At 39.5% G+C, this 6,423-nt stretch overlaps 1 pseudogene; it reads left to right on the top strand.

Annotated features, from left to right (window-relative positions):
- Nucleotides 1–1,070: 1,070 nt before the first annotated feature.
- Nucleotides 1,071–3,717, top strand: LOC140242262 (uncharacterized; annotated as a pseudogene).
- Nucleotides 3,718–6,423: the final 2,706 nt, after the last annotated feature.

The following is a 6,423-nucleotide window of genomic DNA, read 5'->3' as shown; positions in this document are numbered from 1 at the left end:
GTCTTTACCCAAGATTCTACCACGTCTACCGTCTGACGAAATAACCACCAGTAACATGACTTGCTGTATGTCTGCATAGTTGCAAATACACTATTGAATGGAATTGAATTGAATAGTTCTTAGAAGCTGATATTACCGTTTAGAATAATTTTGCAGGGGCATAAGAAAAACATTTTGTACATTTTTCATATGGAAAAAAAGCCACCATTTTCAAACTGTAACAAGTGGCAACTATCATATGTGTGTGTGTTTTAAATCTATGAGCCGATCCTAAAATTGTGTAAACGTGTATGGGCAATGATCATGAAATGGACTCATACTTATAAAGTCATGAAAGTTATACTGTCACATTGCATAACACTACTCTTGGTGCCATGCCATGACACTTGGAGGGTGCACTTACTTACTTCTGATGGGAAAATACTATTTCTGTCAGATTATGAAGAATTACTAGTATCATCAATGAACTAAAGAATACATTGATTTTCTTCTTTGGTAGTAGGGAAAGGTTAAACAGAAGCAAAGAAAGAAAGACAGATTAGGGGTGGGAGACGATGACTAAACAAGCCCAGTACTTGATAAAAGGTATACATGGATGTGTCAAACCCAAAGTAAGAGAGAGAGAAAAAAAAACACTGCATGCATCTGTTTACAACCATGTTTAAAATACATTTATTTTTTGGGATTAACCATACGTATAACTAAAACTCACAAGTCTTATTGAAACGAAAAGAGAGTGAAATAAGTCAAGAATTACAACAATCTGGTTTCAAACTTTTGCAAGTGATAATTGAAGTTGCAAAGTGCAAATAATCCACTTTCATTGGAAAATAAACATAAACGATAACCAACATAATATCCACCTGTTTAAAAATGCTGACCACTGCGCATGCACATGCACTGGTGGATTAACATTTTGCAAACTATATTTGTCATGTAATCGTGAAAAAAAGAAAATCAAGAGACATCTTTGATATTCTAATTTTAAACTAGACATGCTAGTGGTCAACAGATGGAAATTCTGTAAAATTCTTCTTTTATTTCTTTTCGATTTACTCAGAATCATCATTATGGCAACCAGTGTCAATGACCTCGTGACAAGTAACCTCCAGTGCCCCATTTGTCTAAACGTCTTTGTTGATCCCAAGGGCTCCTGTCCTGCTCCCACACCTACTGCAAAGAATGTCTGAAACGACTCTCTAACTGTCAGAACAAACAAAAGGGGAGCAAGTCGTTATTGGCTTGTCCAGTTTGCCTCAAGATCACCGACCTGCCTGAGGGAAATGTTGATCAACTGAAGTGTAACCAACCAATCAAGTCTCTAATCAAGATGTCAAAAACCAGACCCAAGCCTGTACCGTATGTCGACGAAACGAGAAGCCACTACCCATCACATACTGCCAAGAATGTGACGACTACATGTGCGACGACTGCCACAAAACTCACGACCGGTGGGAAAAGTTTGCGGGACACGAGGTTGTGAAGGTGGATGACATTATTTCGGGGTAGTTTCCAAGAAGAAGAGCCGTAAATGTCAGAATCACAAGTCCGAGGATGCGAATGTTCTGCATCGAGTGTAGAAAGTTTGTCTGCTTCGGTGTGGCATGATGGAAAACGGTAAAAAGGGGCACAACGTCATTGGCGGCAAAGAGCTTGAAGACAGACGGAAGGAGAAGATCGGTGAGCTACGTGGTCGAGCCGACGTCAAGGTGTCGAAGAATAATGCATACATCGTGTTTGTCGATGAGCAGCTTTCAAAGATGAAGCAAATCAGGGGAAGCTCTCCCGAGAGATCGAGCAGACATGTGAAGAGTCCATCAAAGAGCTTATAGAGAAAAGAGACCAGCTGATCAGAAATGTATGTTTCGTATCGATTCATTTTACGGCCATCTGGGAGATGAAAGATGTCAGCGAGCTAAAAATTAGTCTGATCAAGGAAATGAGTGACCTGGTTGAGAATGGTTTGAAGAAGCCTCTAGAGGGAGAAGCGCTGGCTGCACACGACACACTGTGTCAAAATTGAAAGACATTCTCGCATGAGTGAGCCGATTACGAAAAGCCTCGGAGAATTGCTCGGGAAGGAGAGTGCATCGTTTTCCAGCGGATTAGACGCAGAGCAATAGATTATGAGTTTGTCCTGGGAGAGATTGTTGGTGCTATTTGGAGTCTGAGTAAAGTCGTCAGTTTCCCACGAAAGATGGGATCAACTGCATCGCCTCTTCTCCGAATGGCCAAGTGGCAGTTGGTTCTCAATTGGAGGACTTTTCTTGTATGACGTAGAAGGCAATCAGCAGGTGTTTTGAAAGATGTAGGTATTATAGTGTTGATTTTTTGTCGGATGGACGTGCCGCTATTCGTGACAGCGATAATCACATTTCGATCTACTCCAGGTCCTTCGCCAAGGAGTCCGTAGAGGCAGATTTCATTACTCCGACTCATGATGAAGGCGGATTCGGTTGTTTCGCTGTCAATCAGTGGAGCAATGACGTCATTGCTAGCTTTGAGAAGATAGGGAAAGTCTTTGTCTATTCATCACCATTTTCTGGTCGGCATTATGGCAAGCCGAAGAGTGAAATTCGTGTGATTTCAAGCGATTGAGGTTTTTGGCTTGCGATCTAATGAAATGCTTGTGTAACTGAGGAGAACCTGGAATTTTGGATTCGGCAGGAAAATTGAAGCACGAGTTTGAGAGGAAGGTTACCGGGCGCAACCTGCAATCTGTCTTGACGGGACCATTGCGGTTGCCTGGGTAAAGCATGACGAGGGACTACTGACAATCGAGCAGTATTCACGTGATTTGGACCCTCTGACAACGCTGATGACAGATTTCATGTTCCAGATCCCTCAGCATTCTTGGTATCACCTGCGTGAGTTTTCGTCTGGGGAGCTGGCGTTTTGTACCCCGGCAATTTGTACATCTTTCGTAAGACCTCATCGTCACTTTCACCTTTGTATCATAGGATTCCTAAAGAAGATGTTCACCTTTTATTGTGAGGAGGAATTAGAAATGAGAAAGATGAGGAGAAGACCTTTTTTTTTTCTTGCTTGGTCAGCTGAAGAAACCCGGAAGTGGCACAAGAAGTTGCGTGTTTTTTATATTTATATTCTGCTTATTGGCTCTTGAAACCCGCTAGTGGGCACCTCCCCCCCCCCCCCCCCCACACACACACACTTTTAAAAACGTGGTTCCGGCGCTGCAGTGATCAACGTGATAGTTTTCTCCTTTTTCTCCTCCCTGTTCTTTTTTATTTCTTTCTGTGTTAATGATGACTATCGAGTTTGTTTTTGCCTGCTGTCAGCGTTCCATCGATGAATAGTTTTTGTGTCGTGTGCTGTGGCTTCAGAATATCGTTTTTATGTTTTCTTCAATTTCACCAACTTACATTTCACTTCTTCACCTTTCTTCGTACATGACTTTGTCATCTTATATCTTTAGTCATATAACTCATCAAGATGATCAGCAATGACGTTTGTGTCACTTTTTTGAATGATTGGAGTATGCGATATCCATATGTACCTTTTAAAAACTTATTGTTAGTTTCACCTTTGTTAAGCAGCAATTGATGTTGTTTGATTTTGTTTAAGCATTACCAGAAAGTGATAGAGTGACGTGAACGTCAACAATCAAAGCGGGATACGTAACTGTCTGAAATATATCATTCCATTTATTTTCATGAAAACCTTCACGTCTTTCGTAAGACCTCCTCTATTTCCTAAATAAATGTGACGGTATTTCTCTTTCTTTGTCTTCTTCTTCTTCATTTTCTTGTCTTACATTCCTTCCTTCCATGTCCATCCCTAGGATTCTGATGGCTATCGAGACTTGTCCTTTTAAAGTCAAAGAAATGTACCAGCGATCCAGTAATGAATTAATTCTTTGACTTCAGGAACTCTTTTCTCCCAGCGTTGAGTTGTTTTCTTGTATCTCGCCACTTAGGTTTCACATGTGCTTCACCTTTTTTTCGTACATAACTTAATTCACGTTATGTCTTTGTGCATCGTAGCTTATCAAGAGAACAGAATCAAACGTGACATCTTATCACTGGGCGGATATACATCTGTATGTTATGTCGTCTTTTCTATCGTCTGTCTAGTTCTTGGCGGATACAGATACATCGACGACAAGTCTTAACGCATTTTATGAAAGCTGTTTGCTAGAACAATGTTACATGCCCCTTCCTATGTTGCTGCGTAATGCAGCGATATTTCAAACAAGGTTAGCTATTGACAATGTCTGTGAAACAAAATTAAAAAGCAATCATCGTTAATTGAGTTTGGCTCACACGAAATATCCCGGGAATGCGGGTAAAGTAACACGATTTGAAGTCAATGAAAATGTTTATTTTAATTTTATCAGGAGGCTCGGGTTATTCCATGACCATTATAATCTCTGCCAGTGAGCTAAGCAACATCTTGCTCTTCTTTTGCCCATTTGTTACTCGTCCGCGTTCTTCAAAACGGGTTATCTCCAAATTTTCCACTCCTGTTCAGTGTAAATGTGAACAGAATCAATAGTGAATGAATTAAGTCATCAATTATTGTTTTTCGCTATGTATCATACTTGTTAGGGGCTGATTACGAAGCCAAGCTGTTACAGACTCGACTATTGAGACTTCATTGTCATCGACTTCATCGTCATCGCACGATGCCAATCATGAAGTGCAAAACGAAAATGGATACGAAATGCAGCTTTCCGTTAACTAGCCTTGTTTATTCACTGCATGCACTCTTGTCTCTACTGCTTACAAACCAAATGCATTTCTGTGTATATATGCATGAACCTGTGTTTAATGATCATTGTGAGGACTGTCTTTGTTACCTATTGTTATGGATTTTCAGCGTTGTAGCTTTAGCGTTCAATTCCATACCACTCCACATTCAGGTTCACTCTCACAAATAGAGCTCAGTCATATGAACTGAATAGAAAGGATTTCGTCATAACTGGATTTGAAATGGGAAGTCATAGAGTCTTAAATTTTTACACGAATCACGAAACAGTGATGGCAATATAGCGACCACACGTGTCAATCATATTTAGTTTGGCTTTTGTAAATAGGGTAAAATCATATGAACTGGACAGAATAAATTTCATTGAAATTGGACATAAATAGGAAAGTTGTAATATACTATGACGAATCCCTGATAGTAGTAGCGACCATGTGTGCCATCTATACTCAAGTTGGCGGTTATAAATAGTGTAAATTTATATGAACTGCGTAGAAGTGATTTCATGGAAATCTGACATACTGTAAATAGGAAAGGAATTGTTAGGTTTATTGAGTTTACACGAAACAGAGAAAAGAGTAGCGACCATATGTGCCATTGCCAGATAATGTCATGGTCTCACTACGGTCGCATTGACCGATACACAAATCTTTACTAGATTTTAAAGTCAACGGAATGTAGAATTAGATTCGTGGTACCAAGATAGTTTCTGGTACTATCGATAAGCAAGTTCGGAGTTAACTGCCCGGTGAACTCATGTTCACAATGGTACAAATGACTTTTTTTTCCTTTTCTTTTTTTTTCTCGGTGAGTTAGGGTTACAATAACTTGTTTTCAAAGCGACATAATGCATGAGCTTGTCCGACGTAACAATCATGGAATTCATCAATCATGTTCAAACAAAGAATGAGCTAATGTAATGTACATAATTTATATATATATATATATATATATATATATATATATATATAATGTATATATATATATGTATATATATATATATATATATATATATATATATATATATATATATATATATATATTTAAATGAAGGTGTTGCAAACATTGACTGTGAAGGGTTCAATAACGCTAATAAAGATGTAAAGGCAAAGATGAATGCCAGTTTCAAAAGTTGATTCGTGTGTTTGTGGGTCCTCAACGTTAGATGCGTGCAAGTGTTTAATTAGATATATTATGGTGTGTTGATGTCAATGTGTATGTGTGCATGCGAAAAGTATTTTGCAAATGCGATGCAAATTACTACCAGGCCCGTAACCGGGGGGTTCAGGGGATTCGAACGACCCCCCCCCCCCCCCCCCCCCGCTAGTGAGCAGGGTCCTCTTGAACAAAAAAAAAAAAATCTTCCCAAAGCTCCAAATACGACAGAAAATGATTTTTACAGATAAAACAACAACAACCAAAAAAAAAAGCAAAAAAAAAGCAATTCTCCCTCCCCCCCCCCATCATTCCCTCTTGCCCTCCCAGAGTGAGAACCTATCCCGCTTCGTTGTTTAACTCCCTCAGAAAGGTCCACTATTTCAAATTTTGAACCACCCCCTCCCCCCCTCCCCCATAAAAATCCTAGTTACGGGTCTGACTACAATCTAATGACTAGAACATTTTGAGCTGAGAATACTGAACGCAATATTGGTGAGTAGGTGCTGTGGAATTATGTTTTATCGATCTAGTGTATATAAA

Source organism: Diadema setosum, chromosome 19, assembly GCF_964275005.1.
Source record: "Diadema setosum chromosome 19, eeDiaSeto1, whole genome shotgun sequence".
NCBI classification, from domain to species: Eukaryota; Metazoa; Echinodermata; class Echinoidea; order Diadematoida; family Diadematidae; genus Diadema; species Diadema setosum.
This window is presented reverse-complemented; position numbering and strand designations above follow the sequence as displayed.